The sequence below is a fragment of the Neovison vison genome, chromosome 11 (assembly GCF_020171115.1).
Source record: "Neovison vison isolate M4711 chromosome 11, ASM_NN_V1, whole genome shotgun sequence".
Lineage (NCBI taxonomy): Eukaryota > Metazoa > Chordata > Mammalia > Carnivora > Mustelidae > Neogale > Neogale vison.
In genome coordinates, this window is record NC_058101.1 from 59,220,758 (window position 1) to 59,236,712 (window position 15,955).

General features: G+C 36.9%; 1 protein-coding gene and 1 pseudogene across 3 annotated transcripts in view; both read left to right on the forward strand.

Annotated features, from left to right (window-relative positions):
• The window catches only part of RAB28 (RAB28, member RAS oncogene family), a 113,032-nt gene that overhangs the window by 58,530 nt on the left and 38,547 nt on the right, over window positions 1–15,955 (forward strand). The window lies entirely within an intron of this gene.
• Window positions 1–15,955, forward strand: part of LOC122889640 — a 43,233-nt pseudogene that overhangs the window by 25,205 nt on the left and 2,073 nt on the right.

Below are 15,955 nucleotides of genomic sequence, written 5' to 3' on the forward strand. Positions count from 1 at the left end.
CTGCCTGCCTCTCTGCCTATTTGTGATCTCTGTTTATCAAATAAATAAATAAAATCTTTAAAAAAATGGCCTAGAGTAAAATAAAAGTGTTATTTTAAATTAGTGCCATGAGAGAGATGTAGTGAGAGATGTTAGACAACCAATATTCAGACATGTTTTTGTATTATGCTATAGAAGGGTAATGTAATGTGATGTGATCAATAAAAAGAGTTCTAAAACTTTTCTTTTTGGAAACTTTAAAGTTTGAATGATTGTTTCAGTGACATGTAGTTCTTCATTGGAATTGGCTTGCATATCTTTTGTTTTCATCATGATTGAGTAGTATCAGAGGTGTATATTTTGATTTTTGAAGTTAACTTTTTTATTGGCAATTGATAGAATTGTTTATATCCATTCAGTTTACTTGATGCCACTTTTTGCCCCAAATGAGATTTTATTATAGAGCATTATTTTTTTCTGAGACATTTATATTTAAAAGATAATATAATAAATAATTGTTGAATGGATTAATACCAAATGGGGAGATCTGAAAATATTTTTAAATTTTAATAAAATATATTATTAAATATTACCATATTTATCTGGTGTTAACTTCATAACTTCTTAGAGTGCTGTTGATGCCAAATATGTCATTAATATACTTGTTTTGCTGAGTGAAATAAGTCAAGCAGAGAGAGTCAATTATCATATGGTTTCACTTATTTGTGGAGCATAACAAATAGCATGGAGGACATGGGGAGTTAGAGAGGAGAAGGGAGTTGTGGGAAATTGGAAGGGGAGGTCAACCATGAGAGACTATGGACTCTGAAAAACAATCAGAGGGTTTTGAAGGGGCGGGGGGATGGGAGGTTGGGGTACCAGGTGGTGGGTATTATAGAGGGCACGGATTGCATGGAGCACTGGGTGTGGTGCAAAAATAATGAATACTGTTATGCTGAAAATAAATAAAAAATAAATTAAAAAATATTGCATAAAAATATACTTTTTTGTTGCTTTTATTTTTATTTTTTTTAAAGATTTTATTTATTTATTTGACAGAGAAAAAGAGAGAAAACAGGCAGGGAGAGTGGGAGAGGGAGAAGTAGGCCTCCTTCTGAGCAGGGAGCACAATGCAGGGCTCTATCCCAGGACCCTGGGATCATGACCCTGAGCTGAAGGCAGACGCTTAACAATTGAGCCTCCCAGGTGCCCCGATACACTTGTTTAAAAAATCACTTTACTGTACATTTATGTCTCACATTGAAGTTTTAGCATAATGAATTATTTAAAACATATCACTTTTGTAATGTATTCTAAGATGTTGTTACAGTGTTATTTTAAAGTTATTCTACAATTATTCTGTAATAGATACTTTGCAGGACTTTAGAGTAAAGAGTAATCATTACATATTTGACTTAGAAAATTGGAAAATGCAGACACCTATGAAAAAAAAATCACTACGAATCTACCGTATAGAACCAACCAACCAGTTGTTAATATGTGCATGTATTCTTTTAAGCTCTTTCTGTATATATTTTCTTTTCACTTAAAGTTTTAAGCCTATATATCTTTTCTTGTATACAGACTTTTTTTAAAGCTCTATTTTGAAGAGCTACCTAAAATTTCTACTGATTGGATACCCTATAGTTTACTCATTTTTCCATTTATGATTATTTCTTTGTGATTATTTCTAAGAAGCATGACTTTTATAATGTTGACTATTATAAGGGGGCAGTGAGCCAAAAGTTAAACTTAGATGAATATTAGATCCCAGTGAACTGTGAAAGTTATAGTTTGGGCTGCTAAACGGAGGAATTAAAAATTCTTGTTAGTGTTTTCACCTGAAAGCTATAATGCTTGTTCATTTTAAATTCTCATGGTGTAGTCTTCATTTATTTTTCAAATAGTGAATTGAGTATACTAAAAAATGGGAATCGGAGTTCAGTATTTTCCCATTTATTTCTCCCCCATGATTATAATATTCATAAAGAAATCTCAGAACTTTATACATAAATACTGATTGTATTACTGACATAGAATTGTAAGGAGTGCTGCCAGCTTTTCTTATTAAAAGTTTTTCTTGGGGCACCTGGGTGGCTCAACCAGTTAAGCGTCTACCTTCAGCTCAGGTCATAATTCCAGGGTCCTGGGATCGAGCCCTGCAGCGGGCTCCCTGCTAACAGGGAGTCTCCTTCTCCCTATTCCTCTGCCTGCCACTCCCTCTGCTTGTGGTCTTTCTCTCTTCAGCTGTCTCTGTCAAATAAGTAAAATCTTAAGAAAAAAAGCTTTTTGGAGTAGTCAGTAAAAGAAATCTATTTTTTAAGTCTCAGAATCAGGTAATTCATTAACATGAGAACAGTAGTTTTCAGAAGGATTTTCTGTACTCTTTCTCTCTTTTTATAAAATTTAAATTCAATTTAGTAAAGATATATTGTATTAATAGTTCTGTAGTCTCTTGAATAGTTCTGTAGTCTCTTTGTATTTCATAAAGGCTGACAGCTTTCTTTTGCCTCTTTTGAGTGTAGACTGGTGTTTATTGTTTCAGCTTCATAGAACACATTGCACCCATGAGATATATTTCTGAGGTTTGAATTTTTTAAAAGATTTATTTATTAATTTAATTTTTAAGTAATCCTACACCCTACATTATGATATGTAGGGGGGCTTTACAGCAGAAGTAAATACTTAAACAGAATCCCTACACCCATGGTGAAGCTCAGATTTACAATGCTGAGATGAAGGGTTACATGCTCTGTGGACTGAGCCAGCCCCACGCCCCTGTGGGATATAATTTTAAATAAGAAGTATTTTGAAGTTAGAATGTATCATATAGTAGCATATCCCAATAAAAGAAAGACTGCTGGTTTTGAGTTAGATATTCTTAGATTTGATATTTTGACTATGCATTTGTTTCCTCCTAAGCTAGAAAATTTTTACTCAGTCTTCCAACACAAGCCATTTACTTCTCAAATACGGGTTTACATTTTCTCTTTTTCTTTCTTTTTTTTTTCCCTGCAAAATCTTTATTGTTTCCATTTGATACACAGCTTGAGAGAGGCTCCCATACGGTTAAAAAGCTGCCCATTGGCCATAGGAAGAAGCTCAGACAGATACCATGGCACCAGGCAGATGCAGAGAGGCCCCTCAAAGGCTGATGGGCTCTGGAAGCTCCTGGTTGCCGCTGAGCATGAGCTTTTGGAATAGCTACTGGCCAATCCAGCCATGGAGTGGGCAGCCTGCCGAGGTTAGTCAGGTGGTCGCCATATTCGTGACCTTTCACCTCCTCAAGTAGGAAGTGGCTTTTCAGGCAGTCACAGAGAACCCCGCAAATGCAGATCCAGAAGGGCCTGGTTAGGGTTCTTCTCTAGGTCTATGTGGTTTCCATGGTGTCAAGGTTTTACCCCACTCATAGTGGAAAAGCTGCTGTATATCCTCGGGTTTACATTTTCATTAGGAGACAGAGATATTCTACACAAAAATGGTTAATCTTTTGAAAATGAATACTTGAATGTAAAGTTTTAAAAATATTCAGGAGTGATTATTAAATCCCACTTCAGAATTTTTCTGTAATTTGTGGCTAGTCAAAAAGTACAGAGCAGTCAGTTAAGTCTTAACAAAAACAACAAAAACAAAAACAAAAACAAAATGGCAGGTATCTGAAAATAAAACAAGTGACTGTTGTTAAAACTTATCAACTGAATTTGTCCATTTCAGTTTCAGTAAAAAGTATTTTTTGGTTTAAAACTGAGCACCAAACATGATTGTATAATTTTCATTCTTTATTCCCTTTTTCCCCATGATTGCTACTTACATCCACAGAGTTATAACCTGATATACTGATACATTAAGTCTGTGAACTGGATTCTTTGTCAGTGGAGATGAATGTTTTCTAGGTTTGCAATTAAGCTCTTTCTTCCTTCAGGATCTCGTTTTAAGCATTCTAGATTACTGACCACTTTTCTATACTTACATAAGAATTGACAAAAATTGATTACATTTTACATTTAATCTTAGATTCAGTAGTCAAGATTTCTTCTTTCAAAGGAAGTTTTCTGTTAGGAATTATCTATATTTGTGCCTTTTCCTTAAGTAAAGATTTTTTTTAGAGGAAGTGTTTTCTTTGCTATTTGTCTTATTTTTTATTTCTTGCTTATTAACATATCACACTAGCACCATCTTCTGAGTCTGTTATATAATACTTTAATATCAAACTCTAAGGGACGTTTTATAATTAAGAAAATGCTTTCAGTTGTTATGAGAATTGGATTTTTTTCCCCTAAAATCAGTTTGGTTAAAATGCATGCTGATAACCATTAAAAACTACTGTGTGTTAGAATTTGTTATTATTGTAGATATTTGCACATATTCAGTTTCCTCTTATATTTAAAAGTACCCACTCATTCATTAATTCATTCATAAGTGCCAAGCACAAGTGTGGGGGAGACAATATGATGGTGTTGTCCTATAGTGATGTGCTGACTACACAGGGGGACTTTACAGCAGAAGTAAATACTTAAACAGAGTCTTATGGGTTATGTAGGAACATACTATATAGAAAAGTGCAAGAAAGAGCAGTCCAGGTTGAAATAAAACTTTAGAAGCTAGGAAACAGTCTGAAATATAATGGAAATTTATATTTGTCCCAGCTAGAGGTTAGGGTGTAAGGAAGGAGAGTTGAGAAAAAGAGATAATGTTTTAAGGAGTTTAGATTTTCTCCTAAGAACTCTAGAAAGTCTCCAAATGCTTTTAAACAGTGATTTGACCATTAATGTAGAGTAAGGGTCCTCTTTTTGTATGGTCCACTAAGAATGGTTTTTACATTTTTAAATGGTTGGAAAAAAATCAAAAGAAGGATATTCTGAAAATTATATGAAAATCATCCATAAGTATTTTTATTGGAAGAGAGCCACACTCACCTTTTACATTATGTCTGGGGCTGTTTTTTCAGTACAATGGCAGAGTTGAGTAGTTGCTATGAAGAACATATAACCCACAAACTCATAATTGACTTACTTTCTAACCCTTTACAGAGAAAAGTTTCCCAAAACCTTGTCTAAATATACCAATTAAAAATATAATGATAGAATGGATAAAAAAGCAAGACACACTTATAAGCTGTCTATAAGAAACCCACTTTAAATATGAAGATTCAGATAGGTTAAAAGTAAAAAGAAGGAAAAAGATATATTCTGCAAACACTAATCAAAAGAAAGTTGGAGTAACAATATTAATAAGATAAGGAATTTAGTCTTGGGATTAAAAAAAGTAAATGAATAAGTAAGACAGAAAACATAATATTCAGAGGGTTAATTCACAGAAAAGTCTTTTTTCATATCTGCAGGACATATGGTAAATTCCCTCTTACATTCCTGATACTGTAATTATCTTTTTTTTTCACGTTCAGTTTGGCTAGAGGTTTATCAATTTCATTGCTTTTTCAAGGACCAGTTTTTGGTTTCATTGATTTCTCTACTGTTTTTTTTTGTTTGTTTGTTTTTGTTTTTGTGCTCTTTTTGGGGAAGAGGGGGTAGGGACAGAGGGAGAGCATATACAATATGCTCAACAAAATACAGTATAAAAAAGATACTACATTAGGGGGTTTGTCCTGGAAATGTAGGCTAATTCAGTATTCAAAATCAATTAGTATAATTTACTATATCAATAAACTAAAGAACAAAACCCATTTGATGATCTCAGTAGATGTATAAAAAGCATTTGACTAAATTCAACATCAATTCATGATTTAAAAAAACTCTCAGCAAACTAGGAACAAGAGGGGACTTCTTCAACCTCATAAATAACATCTCTGAAAAACCCATAGTTAATATCCTACTGAGTAGTCACAGAGCGAATGTTTTCCTCCTGAGATCAGGTACGTACAAGTATGTCTACTTTCATGATTCTTATATTCAACACATCATTCTTGAGATCCCAGCTATTGTAAGACGGTAAGAAAAATATAATAAGATATAGATATATAGATTAAAAATGAAGAAACAAAATTACCAAATTCTTAGATATGATTAATTATGTTGAAAATCCCTCTTGAGAAAATTGTACAAGTATAAGATCCAAATAAAATAAGACAAATACCATATTAAAGGATACAAAGACTGAATATTGTAAAAATGTAAGTTCTTCTCGATTGATTTATGGATTCAGCATAATTTCAATTAAAGCCTGATGGTATTTTTGTGTGTAGTGTTTAAACAGACTGTATCTAAAATGTATATGGAAGGGTAAAGGTCCTGAAAAGTCACTATGCTCCTGAATTACAAGGTGAGGAGCATATACCTTGCCAGTGATCAAGACTTTTTATAAGTAGCTTATAATAAAGACAGTGTGGAATGCACTCAAGGAAACAGAAGAGAGATGCTGGAAACAAAGCTCATGTAAATGGCATTGGGATGTTATTTTGAAAGTGTTATTGAAAATCTTTGAGAAAGAGTAGAATATTTAATGAGTAGTCCTTGGACAGTTGTTTATTTGAAAAAGAAAGTGGATCCCTATATTATTCCCATACACAAAAAATCAGTTCACCTGGAATGAAATGTTAATGGTACATCTTTTTAGAAGAAACAAATAAAGGAATTTGTTTCCTGTCTTGGTATGTGGAAGGAGTTCTTAAACAAGATCTAAATGCTAAATTTAAATAATGAATATATCAACCACATAAGGTAAATACCAAAGAAGATAAACATCTTTGTTTTTATCAAGTGACACGTTAAAGAATTAAAAAAGATAAGTCACAAATTGGGAGAAGGTATTTATAACAAAAGTAAATGACAAAAGATTACTATACTTTTACAGATATACAAGGAAAAGGCAACTCATTAGAAAAATGGGCATAAAGCAGAAATAGGAATTTCATACAATAAGAAAGACAAATGGCCTAAAGACATGAAAGTAAGTACAGTCTCATCTCTGAGAAGAAAATGCAAGATATGACCACCAGTTAAGTAGTAAGGTACAAATCAGGAGGCCCAAGAATAACAGTGATGGAGACATAATATGAATCTACAGGAGTTCATTTTCACTGGTAGGTGGATTGCAAATTGGTATAACCATTTGAGAATAATTTGGCATTATTCTATAAAGAACATTCATAGACTATGCTTGCTCTCAGCCAATAGGCTGAGAAGCAATGAACATTCATAGACTATGATTCAACATTTTTTTTTTTAAACTCTGCTGTATAGCTCAGACTGCTTCTCATACATATTAGGTGACATGTACTGTGACTAGTCATAGTGCTTCATTGTTGGTAATAGCTCATACTTGGGGAAAAAAACTCAAGTGTCCACCGTTGGAGAAGAGAGATACAAATTGTGATATGTTCATCAGAGATACCCTCTATGGCAGTGAAAGTGAGTGAACTTTTCTACTTGGGATAACATGCATGAAACAACATAGCATAAAAATAGTCAGTTCCAGGGGCACCTGGGTGGCTCAGTGGGTTAAAGCCTCTGCCTGCGGCTCAGGTCATGGTCTCAGAGTTCTGGGATCGAGCCCCGTGTTGGGCTCTTCGCTCAGTGGGGAGCCTGGTTCCCTTCCTCTCTGCCTGCCTGCTTCTCTGCCTGCTTGTGATCTCTGTCTGTCAAATAAATAAAAATCTTAAAAAAAAAAAAAGTCAGTTCCAGAAGACTACATGTATGAAGAGAAAGTTATGTGAGACTCTGGAACTGGACTGATGTGAGGTTGAGTTCTGGCTCCCCTGCTTACTAGATGTGTGTTCATACTTAAGTCATTTACCCTCTTTGTGCCTCAGGTTTTTCATCTGTCAAATGATGGCTGTTTTGAGGATGAAATGATTTGATAGTGTAAAGTACCTGTAAAAACGGCTTTCTAGAAATGTTAGCTCCTCCTATTACTCTGAGATCTTTTGGTATCAGGCACTTTCTCTTTACTTATTTTCTTTTGATTGTTATTTTTAAATGATCTTTTTTCATTCTCTCTCTCCCAGTAGATCTGATATATGGTGGGGAATTAGAAAATATAAAGAAGAATTAAATAACTGTAATATAATTGCCAATAAAGGCAATTCTTACTGTTGATTCTGTTCTTTGCAAGATCCCAGGGTATGCTGGTATCTAGGCAGGACAGCCCCATGCAAGTCTGTGTATGAAAGGCATAAGTGAATTTAGACCCTATTATATCTATAAATCACACAGAATTTTACAAACTTGTACAGTTCTGTTCAGGTATGAAATTCTCTAGTAAGAATTCATATGGAAAATGTTCAAAACCTGGATTAATTTTTCAGTTCCTTCAGGCTTTTGGCATATGGGCAAATGTTAATCTTGATGATTTATGCACACGTGTTACAGAAAGCAATAGAAAGTTGTAGATAGCCACAAATGCAGAAAGATTTACTTACTCTCTGTTCTCAGTTAGACCTATTATTTCATTTTAGTGTGAAGTGAGAGGAGAAGTAGTTATCCATTATCTGTTCCTAGAAAGAAGTTGGGTAATCTAATTAATGATACTAACTAAGTTGAGGAAATAATATGGATTCTCACATACTCCCTCCTTTCCTCTTGATTCTGGCTGCTGTTGGTGTTGCTCTGGTTATTCTACAGAGTTCATATTCATTATCACTTCGGAGTTCTTATACATTGGTTTGTGATAATATATGTGACTACAATAGAAATGCAATGCGAAGTGATTAGGCAAATTTTATAATAATATGGAGATCTATAAAAAGGTTGGAGAATTATTAGAAGAAAAGTAATTAACAAATGAGGATCTGACAGAGGCAGGTGACAAATAGATCCCCAAGGCTCATGGCACGGCATGAGGTCAAAAGAATATGATCTGATAAATGATTAATAGAAGTCCTTGGGAAGATCTGTAAGCACTATGAATATTTTTGCAACAGTGACGCTTCTTTATGATCATATTAAAAATTAGGTTTGAAATGAAGATTGTCATCATTACAATTTTAATAGGAAGTTTTAATATAGTGAGACATACATACAAGAATATGTAAGATATAGAATAGCTCTTCCCTGGGTTAGGACTTAGAGCAGGCACCCCAAAGGCCTATGAAGTGCCTTTCTTAATCCTTTTGTTAACTTCTTAGGGTTAACTATTACCCTTTGTCCTGATCTTTTTCTTGCTGTGTTTTTGGTTTTTTATTGTTTTTGTTTTTGTTTTTTTTGTTTGTTTGTTTTAGTGTTATCATCTGTATATAGCTCACTAAATAATATTTATTTTGATCACTTTAAAAATTTCATATGAATGCTGTCATTTATGTGTATTCCTTTGTATCTTGTTTCTCTTGCTCACACGTTTGTGATATTCATTCTTACTGTGAAGGAGACTCTTAATTTTTCAGTCCTGTATAGTATTCCTGCAAAAATAAGGAAGTATATACAGTTGATTCTTGAACAACATGGGGCTATGGGTATGACTCCCATGCAGTTGAAAATGTGCATATAACTTTTGACCAAAAACTTAGCTACTGTTGACTGGAAGACTTACAGATAACATAAGCTATTGGTTAACACATATTCTATAGGTTATATGTATTGTATGCTGTATTCTTACAATAAAGTAAGCTAGAGAAAAGACAATGTTAAGAAAATCGTAAGGAAAATAAAATACATGTACAGTACTGTACTGTATTTATTCGGCACACGGGAGGGAGCTCCAAGAGCTACTGTGGCTGCCACTGCTCTGGCAAGGGTGTGAACAGTAGGGGGCAGCCTGGGCTGCAGAAGCAAACAGGGTTTAAAGCGAGCTTCATGTTCCAGCTCTGTGTCCCAGCGCCGACCCAGCCTGCAGTGTGCCACGCTTGTCGTCTACAACTCTTTGAGACTCTGGGAGCTGCCACTAGCCGAAGAGCCTTCTGCTCCTTCCTTGTTGCCTCCACCCTTGGCTTCCTTCTTATGGTCCTCCAGAAAGCTCACATGGTCAGATCTATGATCCTATAGCACCCAGGCTTCCTTCCCCTGCAGCAGTCATGGCCTCACTGCTAAATAGGCAGAAGCAGGTTAGCTGGAAGACAGAGGAGTTGGACCAGAGAGAGTGAGGGCTGCAGCATGCTACTTTAGGGAACACAGTTACTCAACAGAAGAGTTGGGCCCTTTTTTTGCCCAGCTCAGCCTTACTTTGTCCAGGACATCTCAATGGAGATCCTCCAGGAATTTCTGAAGACTATCCACCATGTACTGCCTCTGCATGTGCAGCACTCTGGCTCTTCTCCCGAATGTCCTTGCCTGCCCAGCTTTGCATAGAGACAGGCAGTGGCTCAGGCTTGGGCTATCTGTCCTCTGGGTCCTACTTTTCACTCCCTGCTCCTTTGTGTGCTGGTATTGCCATATGTGTAAGTCTTCCTGGAGCAAGAGTTCATTCAGTTTCTTTGTTTTCTTCATTTTCTTCATTCGGGATGTTTTTTTGTCCTCCGGGCGATAGGCATTCCAGATTCAGTGGCTGGATCTCCATTCTAATGGTGCTGAAGGCCAGCACGGCTATAGCTGTGTTCATGCTGCTGCTTACCTTGTTCTTCACTAACATCACTCTCCTGGGAATTGGGTTGCTCAGGCAGAGCCACTCTATTTATTTATTTATTTATTTATTTTCCCAATTTATTTATTTTCAGAAAAACAGTATTCATTATTTTTTCACCACACCTAGTGCTCCATGCAAGCCGTGCCCTCTATAATACCCACCACCTGGTACCCCAACCTCCCACCCCCCCCCGCCACTTCAAACCCCTCAGACTGTTTTTCAGAGTTCATAGTCTCTCATGGTTCACCTCCCCTTCCAATTTACCCAAATTCCCTACTTCTCTCTAACGCCCCTTGTCCTCCATGCTATTTGTTATGCTCCACAAATAAGTGAAACCATATGATAATTGACTCTCTCTGCTTGACTTATTTCACTCAGCATAATCTCTTCCAGTCCCGTCCATGTTGCTACAAAAGTTGGGTATTCATCCTTTCTGATGGAGGCATAATACTCCATAGTGTATATGGACCACATCTTCCTTATCCATTCATCCGTTGAAGGGCATCTTGGTTCTTTCCATAGTTTGGCGACTGTGGCCATTGCTGCTATAAACATTGGGGTACAGATGGCCCTTCTTTTCACGACATCTGTATCTTTGGGGTAAATACCCAGGAGGGCAATTGCAGGGTCATAGGGAAGCTCTATTTTTAATTTCTTGAGGAATCTCCACACTGTTCTCCAAAGAGGCTGCAGCAACTTGCATTCCCACCAACAGTGTAAGAGGGTTCCCCTTTCTCCACATCCTCTCCAACACATGTTGTTTCCTGTTTTGTTAATTTTGGCCATTCTAACTGGTGTAAGGTGATATCTCAATGTGGTTTTAATTTGAATCTCCCTGAGGGCTAATGATGATGAGCATTTTTTCATGTGTCTGATAGCCATTTGTATGTCTTGATTGGAGAAGTCTCTGTTCATATCTTCTGCCCATATTTTGATGTGTTTGTCTGTTTCGTGTGGGTTGAGTTTGAGGAGTTCATTATAGATCCTGGATATCAACCTTTTGTCTGTACTGTCATTTGTAAATATCTTCTCCCATTCCGTGGGTTGCCTCTTTGTTTTTTTGACTGTTTCCTTTGCTGTGCAGAAGCTTTTGATTTTGATGAAGTCCCAGAAGTTTATTTTCGCTTTTGTTTCCTTTGCCTTTGGAGACGTATCTTGAAAGAAGTTGCTGTGGCTGTTATCGAAGAGATTACTGCCTATGTTCTCCTCTAAGATTCTGATGGATTCCTGTCTCACGTTGAGGTCTTTTATCCATTTTGAGTTGATCTTTGTGTACGGTGTAAGAGAATGGTCGAGTTTCATTCTTCTACATATAGCTGTCCAGTTTTCCCAGCACCATTTATTGAAGAGACTGTCTTTTTTCCACTGTATATTTTTTCCTGTTTTGTCAAAGATTAATTGACCATAGAGTTGAGGGTCCATATCAGGGCTCTCTACTCTGTTCCACTGGTCTATGTGTCTGTTTTTATGCCAGTACCATGCTGTCTTGGTGATCACAGCTTTGTAATAAAGCTTGAAATCAGGTAAGGTGATGCCGCCAGCTGTATTTTTGTTTTTCAACATTTCCTTAGCGATTCGGGGTCTCTTCTGATTCCATACAAATTTTAGGATTATTTGCTCCAGCTCTTTGAAGAATACCTGTGGAATTTTGATTGGAAGGGCATTAAAAGTATAGATTGCTCTAGGCAGTATAGACATTTTAACAATGTTTATTCTTCCGATCCAAGAGCATGGAATGGTCTTCCATCTTTTTGTGTCTTCTTCAATTTCTTTCATGAGTGTTCTATAGTTCCTCAAGTACAGATCCTTTACCTCTTTAGTTAGGTTTATTCCAAGGTATCTTATGGTTCTTGGTGCTATAGTGAATGGAATCGATTCTCTAATTTCCCTTTCTGTGTTTTCATTGTTAGTGTATAAGAAAGCCACTGATTTCTGCACATTGACTTTGTATCCTGCCACGTTGCTGAATTGCTGTATGAGTTCTAGTAGTTTGGGGGTGGAGTCTTTTGGGTTTTCCATATAAAGAATCATGTCATCTGCGAAGAGAGAGAGTTTAACTTCTTCATTGCCAATTTGGATACCTTTTATTTCTCTCTGTTGTCTGATTGTTGTTGCTAGGACTTCTAATACTATGTTGAACAAGAGTTGTGAAAGTGGGCATCCTTGTCTTGTTCCTGATCTCAATGGGAAGGCTGCAAGCTTTTTCCCATTGAGGATGATATTTGCTGTGGGTCTTTCATAGATAGATTTGATGAGGTTCAGGAATGTTCCCTCTATCCCTATACTTTGAAGCGTTTTAATCAGGAACGGATGTTGGATTTTGTCAAATGCTTTTTCTGCATCAATTGACAGGACCATGTGGTTCTTCTCTCTTCTCATATTAATTTGTTGTATCACATTGATTGATTTGCGAATGTTGAACCATCCTTGTAGCCCAGGGATGAATCCCACCTGATCATGGTGGATAATCTTTTTAATGTGCTGTTGGATCCTGTTGGCTAGGATCTTGTTGAGAATCTTAGCATCCATATTCATCAGTGATATTGGTCTGAAATTCTCCTTTTTGGTAGGGTCCTTGCCTGGTTTGGGGATCAGGGTAATGCTGGCTTCATAGAAAGAGTCTGGAAGTTTTCCTTCTGCTTCAATTTTTTTGAAACAGCTTCAGGAGAATAGGTGTTATTTCTTCTTTGAAGGTTTGGTAGAATTCCCCAGGGAATCTGTCAGGTCCTGGGCTCTTGTTTTTTGGGAGGTTTTTGATCACTGATTCAATCTCGTTATTAGATATCGGTCTATTCAGGTTGTCGATTTCTTCCTCGTTCAATTTTGGTAGTTAATATTTTTCCAGGAATGCATCCATTTCATCTAGGTTGCTAAGCTTATTGGCATATAACTGTTCGTAATAACTTCTGATGATTGTTTCTACTTCCTTGGCGTTAGTTGTGATCTCTCCCTTTTCATTCATAATTTTATGAATTTGGGATTTCTCTCTTTTCTTTTGGATTAGTGTAGCCAGTGGCTTATCGATCTTATTGATTCTTTCAAAAAACCAGCTTCTAGTTTCATTGATACGTTCTACTGTATCTCTGGTTTCTCCCTCATTCATCTCAGCTCTAATCTTGATGATTTCCCTTCTTATGTGTGGAGTTGGTTTGATTTGTTGTTGATCCTCCAGTTCTTTAAGGTGTAGAGACAGCTGGTGTGTTCTGGATTTTTCAATTTTTTTGAGCAAGGCTTGGATGGCTATATATTTTCCCCTTAGGACCGCCTTTGCTGTATCCCATAGGTTTTGGACTGAAGTGTCTTCATTCTCATTGGTTTCCATGAATTGTTTCAGTTCTTCTTTGATCTCCTGGTTGATGCAAGCATTCTTAAGCAAGGTGGTCTTTAGCTTCCAGGTGTTTGAGTTCCTTCGGAACTTTTCCTTGTGATTGAGCTCCAGTTTCAAAGCATTGTGATCTGAGAATATGCAGGGAATAATCTCAGTCTTTTGGTATCGGTTGAGTCCTGATTTGTGACCCAGTATGTGGTCTGTTCTGGAGAAGGTTCCGTGTGCACTTGAGAAGAATGAGTATTCTGCTGTTTTAGGGTGGAATGTTCTGTATATATCTATGAGGTCCATCTGGTCCAATGTGTCATTCAATGCTCTTGTTTCTTTATTGATTTTCTGCTTCGATGATCTGTCTAATTCTGAAAGAGGCGTGTTAAGATCTCCTACGATTAGTGTATTCATATCAATATGACTCTTTATCTTGATTAACAGTTTTCTTAAGTAATTGGCTGCTCCCATATTGGGAGCATAGATAGTTACAATTGTTAGATCATCTTGGTGGATAGTCCCTTTAAGGATTATGTAGTGTCCTTCTGTATCTCTGACTACAGTCTTTCGTTTGAAGTCTCATTTATCTGATATGAGAATAGCTACCCCAGCCTTCTTTTGAGTCCCATTGGCATGAAAGATGCTTCTCCACCCCTTCACTTTCAGTCTGCGTGTATCTTTAGGTTCAAAATGGGTCTCTTGTAGACAGCATATGGATGGGTCCTGTCGTTTTATCCAATCTGCAACCCTGTGCTGTTTTATGGGTGCATTTAGGCCATTCACATTGAGAGTGATTATTGATAGATACGTTTTTATTGACATCGAGTTACCTTTGAAGTCATTCTTTCTGTAGACTGTCTCTATATTTCTGTTCAATGCTATTCTTGGGATTTTTCCTCTTTTATAGAACCCCCCTTAATATTTCCTGCAGTATTGGCTTGGTGGTTGCATAGTCTTTTAAGCCTTGCCGGTCTTGGAAACTCTTTATCTCTCCATCCATTTTGAATGTCAGTCTTGCTGGATAAAGTATTCTTGGCTGCATGTTCTTCTCATTTAGTGCCCTGAATATATCTTGCCAGCCTCTTCTGGCTTGCCAGGTCTCTGTGGACAGGTCTGACGTTATTCTGATGGGCTTCCCTCTGTAAGTAAGGAGCCTCTTTGCCCTGGCGGCTTTCAAGAGATTATACCTACAATTATAATTTCTCAATTTGACTATCAGGTGTTGTGATGTTTTTTTGGAGTGTATAATCTTGGGTGGAGACCGTTCAGCCTCTAGTACATGAACGCTGGTTTCATTTGCGAGATTCGGAAAATTTTCATGAAGGACTTGTTCCACGATATCTTCTAGACTTCTTTCTTTCTCCTCCCCTTCAGGAATTCCAATAATTCTGATGTTGGAACGCTTCATGGCATCATTTATTTCCCTGATTCTGCTTTCGTGGGATCTAAGCTGTTTGTTCCAGGCTTCCTCCTGATCCTTTCTCTCTATCTGTTTGTCTTCCAGATCACTAATTCTATCTTCTTTCTCAGTTACCCTAGCTTTGAGAGAGTTTAGATTAGATTGGAACTCATTGAGAGCATTGTGGACCTTCTCCCTGGTAGCTTTAAGCTCCGCCCTAACATTGTGAACATCCTGTCTGGTCGCTTTCAGTTCGGCCCTAATCAATTCTGTTTGGTCATCCATGGCTTTCTCCAACCTAGCTATTGCCTGGATAATTGTTAGCCTGAATTCTCTTTCCGACATATTGTCTATGTTGATAGCGTGTTGCAGAAGGTCCATCCTCTGTATTTTTCTTCTGTTGGGCATTCCTCCTCCTAGTCATTTTGGTGGGAGAAGACTGAACAGATGTAGCTGGATGTATCAACTCTGGTGCAGTCAAGGTGCACCCTGGAACACTTCTGAGCAATCAGGATTCCCCACCCAAACGAGAGACAAAAGAAAAGAAAAAGAAAAAGAATAAAAGGAAAAGAAGAAAAAGAAGAAGAAAAAAAGATAAAAGAGAGAGAGAGAGACAGGAAAGAAAGGGAAGATGAAAGAGAAGGTTCAGCCCAGATGGGCCCCAAGGTAAGATTTATGAAGTAGACAAACAAAAAGAGATAGAAAGACTGATACAATTATATGGCAAGAGAAAGAAGAAAAAAAATATA